The following is a 15,509-nucleotide window of genomic DNA, read 5'->3' as shown; positions in this document are numbered from 1 at the left end:
ATAGTGTCCTAAAAAGGGTTTGGGGACCTGGCTCCTGCCTCAGGGGACATGGGTCACTGCAAAAAAAAGTTTTAAAAACTGCCGTTTTGGCGGGAGCACTGATTTTAATGACGATTAAAGTGAAAAAAAAAAGTGAAATATTCCTTTAAATATGGTGCCTGGGGGGTGTCTGTAGTATGCCTGTGAAGTACCACGTGTTTCCCGTGTTTAGAACAGTCCCTGCACAAAATGACATTAAATGGAAATAACACCATTTAAAACTGCTTGCGGTTTTAATGTTATATCTGGTTCCTGCAATATGGTTGAAAATCATTGAGAAACATGGCATGGGTAGCCCTCCCTGCCCATTACCAGCCTATTTGGGTCTTGTACGCATATTAAGGGGAACCCAGTACCCATATTAAAAAAAGGAAATGTGTGTGGCCCCCAGGCCCTATATACTCAGAACAGCAGTATACAGGCGGTGCAAACAAGACAGGGACTGTGTAGGTTTGTTGTGTTAAGTTGAATCTGTTTGTCATTTTCAACCGGTACATTTTTAAAGTGTAGCTCCAGTCAAAAAAACTATCTTTAAGCTTTTTGGAAAACATAGGGAAGGGTTATCACCCCTGTATAGTTTGTTTTGTCGTCCATCTTTTTTCATCTCACTTGCTGCTGTCTCCTTGCGTTTGCAAGTAGGAGATGTTTGTAAGTTGGATGTTTGAAAGTAGGGGCCTGCCCTATATTATAGCGGTATGTACTGGGTACAGAGCACGCAGACAGCACGCACTATCTCCTAACACTACTGGCTGCAAGCTCTATTATTAACCACTTGTTAGCCCAATGTTTGCATAAAGTGAAAGATGAAGTTATGCTGAGTAAATAGATATCAAACATGTCACTCTTCAAAATTGCACATGCCCGTGGAATGGCGCCAAACGTCGCTACTTAAAAAATCCCCATAGGCGACGCTTTAATTTTTTTTTTACTGGTTACATGTTTTGAGTTGCAGAGGAGGTCTAGGACTAGAATTATTGCTCTCGCTCTAACATTCTCGGCGATACCTCACATGTGTGGCACATGCGAGCACATGGGGACATGGGCGCTTTAATTTTTATTTTATTTTTTTATTGTTCATTTTACTTTATTTATTTTAGTTTGACATTTTTTTCCCCAAAAATATATTTTTGATCACTTTTATTCCTATTACAAGAAATGTAAACATCCCTTGTAATAGGAATATGGGGTGACAGGTCCTCTTTACAGTGAAATCTGGGGGGTCAATATGACCCCACATCTCACCTCTAGGCTGGGAAGCCTGAAATAAAAAATAAAAAAAAGATTATGGCTTTGATCGTACTGGCGAGTTGGTAGAAGCACCGGAGGGCGGTGAGGGGTGGGGGGCGTCTATGGCTGGGTATTTCAGGGTATCACCGAGTATGGCTGGGTATCTCTGAGTATGGCTGGGTATGGCAATTTATGGCAGGGTATTACAGAGTATTGGCGGGGTACTACAGAGTAATAGCAGGGTACTGCAGAGTATTGGGGGGTACTACAGAGTAATGGCAGGGTACTGCAGAGTATTGTGGGCACTGCAGAGTAATGGCGGGTACTGCAGAGTAATGGCGGGTACTGCAGAGTATTGGGGGGTACTGCAGAGTAATGGGGGTTACTGCAGAGTAATGGGGGGTACTGCAGAGTAATGGCAGGGTACTGCAGAGTAATGGCAGGGTACTGCACTGCAGAGTAATGGCAGGGTACTGCACTGCAGAGTAATGGCGGGGTACTGCAGAGTAATGGCGGAGTACTGCAGAGTAATGGCGGGGTACTGCAGAGTAATGGCAGGGTACTGCAGAGTATGCACTGGTATTGCAGAGTATTGGCAGGGAATTGAGGGGTTAAATTCGGTGAGCAGCGATGTGGGCACTGCAGATGCAGCCCACATCGCTGCTGACACCGATCTCTTGACTAGTGTAGTCTGAATGTTCCCCTTATACTATTCCTTATCTATTAGAAACGAGACCACACCATAGGTTGGAGTAAACTGGCCACAACAGCCTTTATTAAACATAACTCAAAATTACTCCCATAACTTGTAAATATGAAAATATATAAATATATAAATATATATAAATATATAAATATAAATATAAATAACTTTATTAACATTAAACCACATTTTAATTAACATTAACTGCCCATTCTGGTGATCTCTGACGGTGACCACACTTAAACCAATACCCAATCACTGCGGTACACCTGACCAACTTCCCAAAGGCCTCCACCTGTGACCGGTCGGAGACAACTTCCGCCAGTGAACATAACCGTATTCCCTCCAACGTTCAGGAATACCCAGAGGGGCCGATCGTTAGATGAGCCCCCCACACCCTCAGATCCCTTCTGAGTACCTGTCTACCGTCAGAAACCACCAGAAAACACACCGCCACAGCCCGAAAGGGTGACCCCCTCAACCTTGAGGGCCGCCCCACACCCGAAGAGCTTTCTGTATGCCCTCCTGAAAGCCAAAGGACCAGAGGTCAATCCCCACATCCGATAGATGAACGCCATCCCGCCTAAGATAAAGCCCTACATTCACCTCCAATTCCCTGTGTCTTACCACAATGCCCCCGTTCTGCACTACAAACCGCCCAACAACCTTATTAACCCTAATCCTAGTTTTCTCGAGGCTGGCTAAAGACCTGGCCCCACGCCACACCGTTCTGGCCACAATGTCCGACCACACCAAAATGGTGCCCGGGAACAGGACTCGCATGCGCAACACATCAGCCTTGATATCCGCCAAAATGTCCTTCACTTTCCGAACTCCCAGGTCATTGCCCCCCGCATGAACAACCAGCACATCCGGGGGCCTATCCCTCAAAGCGAAGCGCTCCACCTCCCTCATGACACGCTCCCACCTCATGCCCGGGAAACCCAACCACATCACCCTAGCTACCTCCCTGGGGATACCCAATTGCCTGCTTGCTGGTAGAGAATCACCTCTCCTGGCCCCCCAGCAGACGTACGAATGCCCCAGGATCCAAACGAGGCGTTGAGAACCTCCATCTGGAATGAAAACAAGAGAAATAACACAACAACCAAAGGAATGTTACAGCACAGTCCTCCCCCCCATACATCCCACAGCAAACAACCCCCAGCCGCACCCTCCTTACCCCAGTAGCAACTGCGGCCGGACATAGGACCGGAACCTCCGGGACTCCCATCTACCAATCCGGCGCACCACCGCCTCCTCCAGCCCACATCGAGCCGCTTCCGTGGCCGCCCCAATCCGAAAAGAGTGGGACGCGTAGTCCCGCTCATCCAAACCCACCGCCCTCAGGCATTGCCGAAAGACCGACACAAATTGAAAACGGGATAGAAAAGAACCCCCCTCGTGCACCAAAAAGGGGCCCGCCCCCACAGGCCGTACCGCCCGGAAAGCCCGTACCGCCGCCACCGGGCACACTACCGAGCCCGGCAGGGCGAGCAGCGTAATCGCCACTCCCCTGCCCCGTTGATCAGTCTTAGACCTACGCAACCGTATACTCACCCGATCCGCAACCACCTGCACATCCTGATCCAACAGACCCCCAGCCACCCGTTTTGAGCGACACACCAACTCCCCAATCCTAAAAGCCCCATAAAACGCCAACGAAAACGCTGCCGTAAACAGAACGGTCTCGTAAGCATACGAGCAAACGTCCACCAGCCGAGAACAAATTGCCACCAAATTGTCAAATGACACCGGCCGGCGCGCATCCCTACCCTTCCAATCCCTCCTGTACCCTTTTAACGTTTGCCTCACCCAAAAATCCTTCGTCCCGTCCGGCTCCCCCCACAGTTTGAACAAAAAGGCCAACCCCGCCAGCTTCCGCTCAATAGACGCGGGAGACAGGCCCGTCTCAATGTTCCGGGCCACCCAGTACAATACCACCCAGCGCCGGTCGGAGCCCCGACCAGCCACTCCAACCTCCCGCAGGAACGCCCACCATTCCGCCCACACTCTAGAATAAGCGGACCATGTAGCCTCACTCAACGACCTTTTTAACCAACCTGCGGCGATTCCAAGGGAAGTTCCCACATCCACCCGGGGCATGGCGCCCCCGACTCCTCCGCTCCCGGCGCCAGCTGCCGGAACTTGTCCCACTGAAAACGAGAGAGCGAGTCAGCCAAAGAATTCTCCACCCCAGGTATGTGCACAGCATAAACGTAAACATTGAGCCGCAAACAGCGAAAGACCAGGTGTCGCAGCAGCCGGATGACCGGGGGGGAGGAAGCAGTCATCCGATTGAGGACCTGGACCACCCCCATGTTATCGCAATTGATGCGCAACTTCAAATTACGAAACTCCGCCCCCCACAGCTCCAATGCCACCACTATCGGGAACAATTCTAGCAAAACCAAATTGCCCAACAACCCCGCAACCTCCCATGAGCGTGGCCAAGGTTCCGCACTCCACCGACCCCGGAAAAATGCCCCATAACCCGTTGAGCCAGCCGCGTCAGTAACCAACTCCACATCGAAGTTGCTCACTGGCCCCGACATCCACATAGCCCGCCCATTATACGACTCCAAAAATTCATGCCAAGCCCGCAGGTCCTCCCGGTGTTCCCTTCGCAAACGCACAAAGTGGGTAGGGGCGGTTACCCCGGCAGTGGCCCCCGACAGCCGTCGGCAGAACACACGGCCCATAGGGATGATCCGGCAAGCGAAATTCAGCTTGCCCAACAGGGACTGCAGGGCCCGAAGCTGAACCTTCGGCCGGCCCTGCATGCCTGCCAACTCCGCCTGCAGATCCCGTAATTTATTCTCTGGCAAGCGACACTCCATTGCCATAGAATCAATCACGATTCCCAAAAAACTCAATTCCGTCACCGGGCCTTCCGTCTTATCCCCTGCCAACGGCACCCCGAACCTGCCCGCAATGTGCTGCAACGTGGACAGAAGAATCGCACACACATTGGAGGCAGGCGGGCCCACGCACAGAAAGTCATCCAAATAGTGGATGACCGACTCCAGGCCCGAAACATCTCTCACCACCCATTCCAAAAATGAACTAAAAGCTTCAAAATAGGCGCATGAAATGGAACAACCCATGGGCAGGCACAAGTCCACATAAAACTTGCCCCGCCAATGGCATCCCAACAGCCGGAAGCTGTCCGGGTGGACCGGCAGAAGGCGAAACGCCGATTCCACATCCGCCTTGGCCATGAGAGCCCCACGACCATACCGCCTGACCCACCGTACCGCCGCGTCAAAAGAAGTGTAGGAAACCGTACACGCCTCCGGGTCAATGAAATCATTGACCGACCCCCCTTTCGGAAAAGACAGGTGATGAATCAAGCGAAACTTCCCCGGCTCCTTCTTAGGAACTACACCCAACGGGGAGACCACCAGGTCCCCCCACGGCTGCACTTCGAAAGGACCACCCATCCGGCCCAGCGCCACCTCTTTACCCAATTTGTCATCCACAACCCCCGGGTGATCTAAAGCCGATCGCAAATTCCTGGCCAACGGCGGCACCCCTCCCAAAGAACAGGGAATCCTAAAACCGTCCCGAAAACCCAGAATTAACCCACGCGCCGCCGCACCATCCGGATACCTATTTAGGAAAGGAAGCATCCTTCCCAGGTTCACCGGCGTCATCCCTTTTGTGACCGGCGGCACTGGCACGCTGACCTTTTTTGAAACAGCGAGACAGGGGGTGGGTGCCGCCGCACCCGGAGCACTCATGCTTGAAGCGGCACGCGCCTCCGAATTTACAAGCCCCTTCATTAAAGGGCCAGCACACCCCCCACTTCTTTCCGGCCGGCAGTCCCGAGGAAGACGCACTCCCGGCCCCCCCCTGAAGAAACGGAGTGGGGGCCCGCGGAGCAGACATAAGCCTCATCCAGAGGCTTATGTCCTTGTGATCCCACCGCAGGTCAGCCCGCACTGCCTTACGCTGACGAAACTGCTCATCATAGCGCAGCCAAGCCAGCCCTCCATACACTCGGTGAGCCTCCCCAATCGCGTCCAGGTAACAAAATAACGCCGAGCAATGCTCGGGGTTCTTTTCCCCTATCACGCTAGCCAATATAGCGAACGCCTGAAGCCAATTTGCAAATGTGCGCGGGATCAGCCGATACCTACGTTTTTCCTCGTCGTCCTTCTTGGAACTGTCCGGCTTAACCCTGTCCAAATTAAATTTCTCGAGGGGGAGCAAGGAGAAAATCTCCACATACTCACCCTTGCCGATCTTGTCCCGCACCTCCTGCTTCAAATGCGCCCCCAATGGGCCTTCGAAACAAACATAGACTTCGCACCGGGCAGCATCCGCGATCCTAACCAGGTCAGACCGCGCCCCCGGGTCCGCGGGCACCGGGGGGACCCCCGAGCCCACAGCCCCCGCATCCGTGCTCCCCGACACCGCGGCAGGCGGTGCATCCCGCGCAGGAATGACCTCCGCCCCCCCGGCCCCCCCCACAGTACCCAGCCAGGGGGCCACCTGAGGCGACCCGGAGCCCCCAGCAAACTTACCAACCAGGGCCTGCAGCCCCCCCAACAGCTCCTGCAACTGACCTGACGGCCCCCCCGGGGCCACAGGCCCCGCCCCCTGCGCTGAACCTGCCGCAACCCCCCCCAATACGTCCCGGGATCCCGTGGGCACCGCACCCCCCTGCGCCACCCCCATCAGATCCCGCAAGGCATCCGCCAGCAATGTAGACTCCCGCAACTTACCCGGGCCCCCAGGGGCCTCGGCGACCGGTACCGGTCCGGGTGTAGAAAAGGACCCCTCCTCCTCCTGGGACAGCTCGCTCTCCGAACCGACCTCTCCAACGCGCACCGGGGACGCGGCAATCCCCCTGTGCTCCGCGCGGTCCATCCGGTCCCTGCGATCCGGGACTGCAGGCAATGTCCTCCTCCCCCCGCCGCCCCCGGCATGCCGGCGTCTAAAACCAGCCCTGCCAGGCACCTTGGCAGCCTTCTGCGACCCACCCTCCCCCCCCTCCGGCATGCGACCCCCCCGGAGCGCCCCCCTCCCCCCCACCGCGCGGATGCTGGCCCCAGACCCAGCCTGCCGCAGATCCCCTGCCACGTGCACCCCCCCCCCTTGGCCTGCCGACCCAGAGCCATCCACACTCCCCCCCACCTCCACCGGGCCCCGTGCGGTCCCGGCGCCATTTCCATGCGGCCGTGAAGCCCCGCCCCCCTCCGTTCGGCGGCGTAACGACCGCCCGGACCGGGGGGAGCCGATAACCTGCCGTTTTGCCGGGGGGACCGATCGGTCCACCCCCGGGCTCCGGGAGTCACGAGGCGGCCGAGGAGTAGGCCCAGGAGAAAAACGCGCCGGAGGCCGAGACCTCCGCGCGCGCAGTGGAACCTCACCTGTCCCGCCGCCGTCCACATCGCCGTCCGTCAGGTCACCCACACGTTCCCGCAGCCAGTCCGCACCGTGCACCTCCGCCGCCCGTCGCAGCCGCGCGAAGAGTCCCTCGAGGTCCGCCATAGCAGAGGAGCAGCGAAAAAACTGCCTCCTCTGTGTCACACTGGGCTCCGAATGATTCCTTAAAGCCACACCTCTCCCTTTTATGTGACCCCTCCCCTACACTGAACTTGTTTCCTGCAAACCTTTTCCTGAACTCCACCCATAAAGCTTAACCCTCTGTGTCCCTCATCCACACTGTCATGTCCAGCACTCCTTATATCATTGCATTCTTAATCCGTGCTTCTCTTTCCCCTCCGCTGTACCGATCGGTACAGAAAGGGGAGGGAGGAACAGGCGTCATAACATGACGCCGGTTTGTTTCCAAGTGATCACTCCGTCATTTGACGGAGCAATCACGTGGTAAACGGCCGCTATGAGCGGCCGTTTACCGTGATCCGTGATGCGCCGGGTCCTGTGGACCCGGCGGTCACGGATGCTCTCGAGTGCGCTCACCTCGGGGCACGCGAGAGCAGAATTCTGGGAGGCCATTAATTAACGGCCTCTCTGAGTTAAACAACCGCCCTGAAGCCGTTAATCGGCAATGGGCAGTTGTTAAGTGGTTAAAGCTAGATCACTAGCTATATAGGTGAGGTGAATATAGTGGTGTATACTGCAGTCAGGGCACAGACAACAACCACTACACAGCAGCAAGATAGGAAATCAGCCAAAAACGATTGGTGTGTACTGTGTTGAAGGTACACAGAACACCCACTGCTTCAGATGCTAAGTAACACACTACAGGAGGCCGCCTTAAAGGCGGCCTTATATAGTGTGGGGCGTGCACTACACAGCCTGAGCTATGATTGGCCACAGGCAGGATGCCTGTGGCCAATCATGGCTCTCCTCGCTGCCGGCACTGCGATTGGCCAAGCATGCGGGGTCACAGTGCATGCTTGGCCAATCATCGGGCAGCAATGCACTGCGCCAACGCAGTGCATTGTGGTCCGCGCGCGCGTCACTCGAATTTTGACGCGAACGGCCAAAACGTTCGGAATTCGCCGAACGCACGAACAGCCAATGTTCGAGTCGAACGTACGTTCGACTCGAACACGAAGCTCATCCCTACTCCTAAATGTAGCTATCTTAGTCTCCCTTGCATCGGCACCATCCCTACTACCCAGATTAGAAGCCCAGTGGCAGCTAGGTAGTTGTCCTGCAATTCCCACTCAACTGGTGTGGTTTTCCTTCCAGCCTGCCTGACTCCCTTCACGTGTCTCCACTGCACCTCTTCCGACATGGGGTCACCTCACAAAATGGAGAGCTCCTCCCCCTTCACTTTACTGGCCCGCGCCCATCAGCTGACTTTCTTTTGCAGACAGTTTCAGCCTCCCGACATGGGATCTGTCTCTCTGTAGCTGAGAACTTAGGTGAGAGGTCCGGTGAGAGGTCTTGCTGTGATGATAAGACGGTCAAATCTGGGAGTGGCAGCCCCCTCCCCCCCAAAAGTTGTGGAACGCGGCCGCCCACACAACAACTCGTTGGTTGGGGTCCACCGGCTGGGCCCTTCGAGACTCCCGGGCCTCATATATATGTGATGGGGTTGTCCCCCCTTGATGGTGGCCCTGCCGGTATTATCATACTGCCAGCAGTGCAGCCACTTAATGGGGGCGCAAGATCGATTTGCCTCCAGGCTCAGTCCGCCCCATATGACTGACACTACACTGAAAGTGTAGTGGAACCTGGCAGGGACACCTTTAATGCTGCTCCCCCCTGCAAAGTGCCACCCTAGGCCTGGGCCTAGGCCAAGGCACAGCATTAATTCCAATAGCGAACCAGTTTAGGGCACCACAAAAACATGTGTAAATGATCCACAGGGGTACCTCCACACCTTGGACATTCTGTACTCTCTCTACATTCTCATCTATAAAATTTAAGGGGAGTTCTATGTACTCTGTGAATAACAAAATGTTGTGGACTAAGTCTGAACACATGAGATGAGTATATTATATAAGCCTTGGTGGGTCAGTGCAGAGAGGAGTCCTTGCTACAATCCAGTGTACCATTTGAGGAGGAATCCAGGATTTGACCAATTTTCCATACAATTCATTGCGCATATCTAATGTGCTGGGGGTAAGAGTCAGTGATATTGGGTGCTGGTGGTGGTCTTTCCTCTTTCGCTTGTTGGAAGCAATTCTGATGGACTTTGTTGTGATTACTACAGCAAACTTACACTATTAACCGCTTAAGGACCGCCTCCTGCACATTTACGTCGGCAGAATAGCACAGCTGGGCACAAGCACGTACAGGTACGTTGCTCTTTAAGTGCCCAGCCATGGGTCGCGCTTGCCGCCAGCGGCGGCGCGCTCGCGACCCGGTCCTGAGCTCCGTGACCACGGGACCCGATCGCCGCTGGTGTCCCGCAATCGGGGTCCCAGAGCTGAAGAACGAGGAGAGGTCTGTGTAAACAAACCTCTCCCCGTGCTTCCTACTGTGGCTGTCACCGATCGTCTGTTCCCTGTTATAAGGAAAAAAAAACCACACAATGTCACATATAACCCCTCCTCGCCTTCTAGTGGTTAACTCCTTCACTGCCAGTGTCATTTACACAGGAATCAGTGCATTCCCTAAAATGTCACAGGGACCCCCTCCCCCCAAGACAGAGACCCCTTTCTCCCCCCTGAGGACAGGGAAACCTTCTCCCCCCTGAGGTCAGAGGCCCTCTTCTCTCCTGGGGAGAGGGACCCCCTTCTCTCCTGGGGACAGGAACCCCCTTCTCCCCTGGGGACAGGAACCCCCTTCTCCCCTGGGGACAGGGACCCCCTTCTCTCTTGGGGACAGGGACCCCCTTCTCTCTTGGGGACAAGAACCCCCTTCTATATTGGGGACAAGAACCCCCTTCTATATTGGGGACAGGGATCCCCTTCTCTCCTGGGGACAGGAACTCCATCTCCCCTGAGAACGGGGACTTCATCTCACCTAGGGACCCCATCTGCCCTGGGAATCAGGACCTCACCTCCCCTAAGAACAGAAACCTGATCACCCTGTGTGCACCAACCTCACTGCCCTGCCTGCCATGTGTCCTGTGTGAGGGCCCTCCTGTGACAGCTCTTATAAGGACTTCACCCTACTGTGTGATCCCCCTACATGACTGATCCCTCTGTGTCCAAAACTTACACGGGAAACCCCTCTGTTTGCTCCCCCTACATGTCTGCATACTCTGACCACCACCTGTACCATTTCCACATCCACTGACTGTCTCCTGTATCCTGTGCACATGTTCCGACCACCTCTTGTACCATGTCTGCAGCCTCTAGCCACCTCCTGTGTCCTGTCTGCAATCTCTGACTATCTCTTGTCTTTTAACGTGTCTGCAGTCTCTTAGGTGGAGTCTGGAGAGGAATCAAGAGTGACAGCATGTATCCTCTGTGTACTCTGGACATGTCCCTGGGCCTCCATCCCTTCTAATCTATCCCATGTATCCTCTGTGTACTCTGGACATGTCTGTAGGTCTCCATCCCTTCTAATCTATCCCATGTATCCTCTGTGTACTCTGGACATGTCTCTGGGCCTCCATCCCTTCTAATCTAACACATGTATCCTCTGTGTACTCTGGACATGTCTCTGGGCCTCCATCCCTTCTAATCTAACCCATGTATCCTCTGTGTACTCTGGACATGTCTCTGGGCCTCCATCCCTTCTAATCTAACCCATGTATCCTCTGTGTACTCTGGACATATCTCTGGGCCTCCATCCCTTCTAATCTAACCCATGTATCCTCTGTGTACTCTGGACATGTCTCTGGGCCTCCATCCTTTCTAATCTAACCCATGTATTCTCTGTGTACTCTGGACATGTCTCTGGGCCTCCATCCCTTCTAATCTAACCTATGTATCCTCTGTGAACTCTGGACATGTCCCTGGGCCTCCATCCCTTCTAATCTATCCCGTACATCCTCTGTGTACTCTGGATTTGTCTCTGGGCCTCCATCCCTTCTAATCTAACCCATGTATCCTCTGTGTACTCTGGACTTGTCTCTGGGCCTCCATCCCTTCCAGTCTATCCCATGTATCCTCTGTGTACTCTGGACTTGTCTCTGGGCCTCCATCCCTTCTAATCTATCCCATGTATCCTCTGTGTACTCTGGACATGTCTTTGGGCCTCGATCCCTTCTAATCTAACCCATGTATCCTCTGTGTACTCTGGACATGTCTCTGGGCCTCCATCCTTTCTACTCTAACCCATGTATCCTCTGTGTACTCTGGACATGTCTCTGGGCCTCCATCCCTTCTAATCTAACCCATGTATCCTCTGTGTACTCTGGACATGTCTCTGGGTCTCCATCCTTTCTAATCTAACCCATGTATCCTCTGTGTACTCTGGACATGTCTCTGGGCCTCCATCCCTTCTAATCTAACCCATTTATCCTCTGTGTACTCTGGACATGTCTCTGGGCCTCCATCCCTTCTAATCTAACAGGGGGAACTCTGCGAACCCTGATGCAAAGGGCAATGCTGCAGACCCTGATGTAAGTGGGAACTCTGATGTAAATGGGAATACAGTGGACTCTGATATAAGGTGGTCTCTGGTGACCAGAGCACCCCTTACACCAGAGTTCCTCCTTAGAACATGCTCTGCAGCATTTTCCTTTGCCTTGGGGAAGAATCCTGCGGACTCTGATGTAAAGGGGAATGCCAGGAAAAGTTATGTGGGGGCGGGGGGGGGGGGGGGGGGTAGACTCTGGTGAGCAGAGACCACCTTCTGCAGAGTGAATACACTGGGGGGGTGTTACTGAGATGATGGGAAACCTTTATATCAGTGCCCTCTTGTCACTGACCTCCTCTCCAGTGCAGCGTGTAGGGCTCAGTTAGACGCTCCAGGTTGGTGGTTCTGGTTTCTATTCTATAGTCTCTTCTCCACAGTCCATACACATCTGATTCCTCCCGTAATCCCAATTACGGCGGTGCTCTCACTCTTGATTCCTCTCCAGACTCCCCCTAAGAGACTGCAGACACGTTAAAAGACAAGAGATAGTCAGAGATTGCAGACAAGACACAAGAGACGGTTAGAGGCTGTGGACAGGATACAGGAGGTGGCTAGAGGCTGCAGACATGGTACAAGAGGTGGTCGGAACATGTGCACAGGATACAGGAGGCAGTCAGTGGATGTGGAAATGGTACAGGTGGTGGTCAGAGTATGCAGACATGTAGGGGGAGCAAACAGAGGGGTTCCCCGTGTAAGTTTTGGACACAGAGGGATCAGTCATGTAGGGAGATCACACAGTGGGGTGAAGTCCTTATAAGAGCTGTCACAGGAGGGCCAGGTTCCTGTTCTTAGGGGATGTGGGGTCTCTAGGTGAGATTAAGTCCCCATTCCCATGGGGAAATTGAATTCCTGTCCCCAGGAGAGAAGGGGATCCCCCAGGGGAGAAGGGGGTCCCTGTCCCCAGGAGAGAAGGGGGCCCCTGTCCTCAGGGGGGAGAAAGGGGTCTCTATCTTGGGGGAGGGGGTCCCTGTCCTAAGAGGGGGAGAAAGGGGTCTCTGTCTTGGGGGGAGGGGGTCCCTGTGACATTTTTGGGACCATTGTAATTTATACAGCAATCAGTGCAGGGGAGAAGGGGGTTCCTGTCCCCAGGAGAGAAGGGGGTTCCTGTCCCCAGGAGAGAAGGGGGTCCCTGTCCCCAGGAGAGAAGGGGGCCCCGGTCCTCGGGGGGAGAAGGTTTCCCTGTCCTCAGGGGGGAGAAAGGGGTCTCTGTCTTGGGGGGAGGGGGTCCCTGTCCTCAGAGGGGGGGAAGGGGGTCCCTCTCCTGGGGGGGGTTGGAAGGGGGTCCCTATTCTCGGGAAAGATGGAGTGGGATATGGGATGGTCTCACTTACCATGACATGCAGGTCCCTCATTTTTGCCCGTCTGGGCTCCCTCCAGCAGCACAGATGGGTGATCAGCATACCCCCAGGGAGCACAGCTACGGCTTGACAATCTGGCAGCAATTGATGGGTACAGTGGCTGTGTTTGATAGCACAGTGGCTGCAATTTTTGGGCACAGTGGCTGTGTTTGATGGGCACAGTGAGTCAGCGTTTGCTGGGCATGGTGAGGCGGTGTTCACTGGGCACAGTGAGGCGGCATTTTTTGGGCGCAGTGAGGCGTTTGCTGGGCACAGTGAGGCGTTTTCTGGGCATGGTGAGGTGGCGTTTGTTGGGCACAGTGAGGTGGCGTTTGGGCACAGTGAGGGGCATTTTTTGGGCACAGTGAGGCGTTTGCTGGGCATAGTGAGGCAGCATTTTTTTGGGCACAGTGAGGCGTTTGCTGGGCGCAGTGAGGCGGCAATTTTGGGCGCAGTGAAGCGTTTGCTGGGTGCAGTGAGGTGGCGATTTCTGGGCGCAGTGCGATGGTGTTTGCTGGGCATAGTGAAGTGGCGATTTCTGGGCGCAGTGAGGTGGCGTTTGCTGGGCACAGTGAGACTGCATTTTTTGGGCACAGTGAGGCGGCGATTTCTGGGCACAGTGAGGCAGCGATTTCTGGGCACAGTGAGACAGCGTTTGCGGGGCACAGTGAGGCGGCATTTTTTGGGCGCAGTGAGGTGGCAATTTCTGGGTGGAGTGAGGTGGTGTTTGCTGGGCACAGTGAGGTGGCGTTTGCTGGGCACAGTGAGACAGCATTTTTTGGGCGCAGTGAGGTGGCTATTTCTGGGCGCAGTGCGGTGGCGTTTGCTGGGCACAGTGAGGCGGCGATTTCTGGGCGCAGTGAGGCAGCGATTTCTGGGCACAGTGAGACGGCGATTTCTGGGCACAGTGAGGCGGCGTTTGCGGGGCACAGTGAGGTGGCATTTTTTTGGCACAGTGAGGCGTATTTATTGGCAGAACAATGTACTGTATATGTAGTCAGTGCTATGCACGGGGCCCCCCCCTCTCCAAGCTCCGCTCTATCTCTCCCTCCCAGCAAGTCTCCGCCCGCTTGAGTCCATAATTTTTGTCGACCGCTGAACAAATATCCCGCGCATGCGCTAATAACAGCTTGAAGCCATAATTTTTCTTGACCAGTAAACAAAATTGTGGGGTGGGAGGGGCTGCTGCTGACGTTCTAACCATCTGTTCAGCTCCGCCCGCCCACCCGCAAGTCTCCGCCCACTTGAGTCTAGAATTTTTCTCCACCGCTAAAATAAATATCCTGCGCATGCGCTGTTAATATCAGGGAATTGGCGCATGCACGGTAAAGGCCCGTCGTCAGCTGTTTCAGTGACGGAGCCGCACCGGAAGTGACGGGGGTTAGCTTTTTTCATGAGTCGCAGGCATTTTTACAACACCGGTTCACACAGGGGCGAGTTGTCAGACGACTTAGCCACCTGACAAGTTGCGTCCCGTACCGTTCTGTACTAGGGAACCGTTCTAATAGGAGCGACTCAAGTCACTTGGATTTAGAAAAAGGTTCCTGTACTACTTTTGAGGCAACTTCAGGTGACTTGCATTGACTTTTATACAGAAGTCATTTTGCAAGCCGTCGCTGAAGTCGTGTGCAGATCGCCTGAGGCAGTCGCGCTGCAAGTCGTGCTGCCTCAGTGTGAACCGAGTCTAATGCCCCATACATACGTTCCGATTATCGTAAGACAGATCGTTCACATTTTGTTGCATACAACTAAGATCGAATACAACAGTGCAAAATGTGTGTAAGATTTTTGTCGTACGATTCTGGAAAAATCTTCCGTTGTGCGTAGCTACGTATTTTAAATGATGTCAAATACGTGTGACCTGTGTGTCCTTCTGGTTTATTTTCCTGTTTCCGATCATGCGTGGTGTTTATCAAACCACTTTTATCGGACGCATACTGTACTGACTACACGATTGTCGTACGATAGACTGTCATCCGACCAACGTTTTCCTGTTTGTCCCTTCAGATTTGGTTGGATGGACCATCGTGATCGGCTGTCGAAAGCTGTGTACTAACGATTAGATTATCGAACGATCTGTCCGAAAGCGACTTTTGTGGTCCGATAATCGGAAGGTGTGTACGGAGCATTAGGGATTGCAGATGTGAAAGGAAATATTGTTTCTAATGTTTATTGAATGTTTGTTACACTAAAGTTCATTAAACAAAAAAAAATAAATAAGTGGAGTGGAGGACACATGTTTC

The 15,509-nt window shown here is 53.9% G+C and overlaps 1 protein-coding gene across 12 annotated transcripts in view; it reads left to right on the top strand.

The window, feature by feature from the left end:
• The window catches only part of LOC143989534 (uncharacterized), a 382,054-nt gene that overhangs the window by 346,791 nt on the left and 19,754 nt on the right, over positions 1–15,509 (top strand). The window lies entirely within an intron of this gene.

The sequence above is a fragment of the Lithobates pipiens genome, unplaced genomic scaffold (genome assembly GCF_037356315.1).
Source record: "Lithobates pipiens isolate NorthernLeopardFrog02 unplaced genomic scaffold, aLitPip1_a1.2 Scaffold_18, whole genome shotgun sequence".
In the NCBI taxonomy this organism is placed as follows: domain Eukaryota; kingdom Metazoa; phylum Chordata; class Amphibia; order Anura; family Ranidae; genus Lithobates; species Lithobates pipiens.
This window is presented reverse-complemented; position numbering and strand designations above follow the sequence as displayed.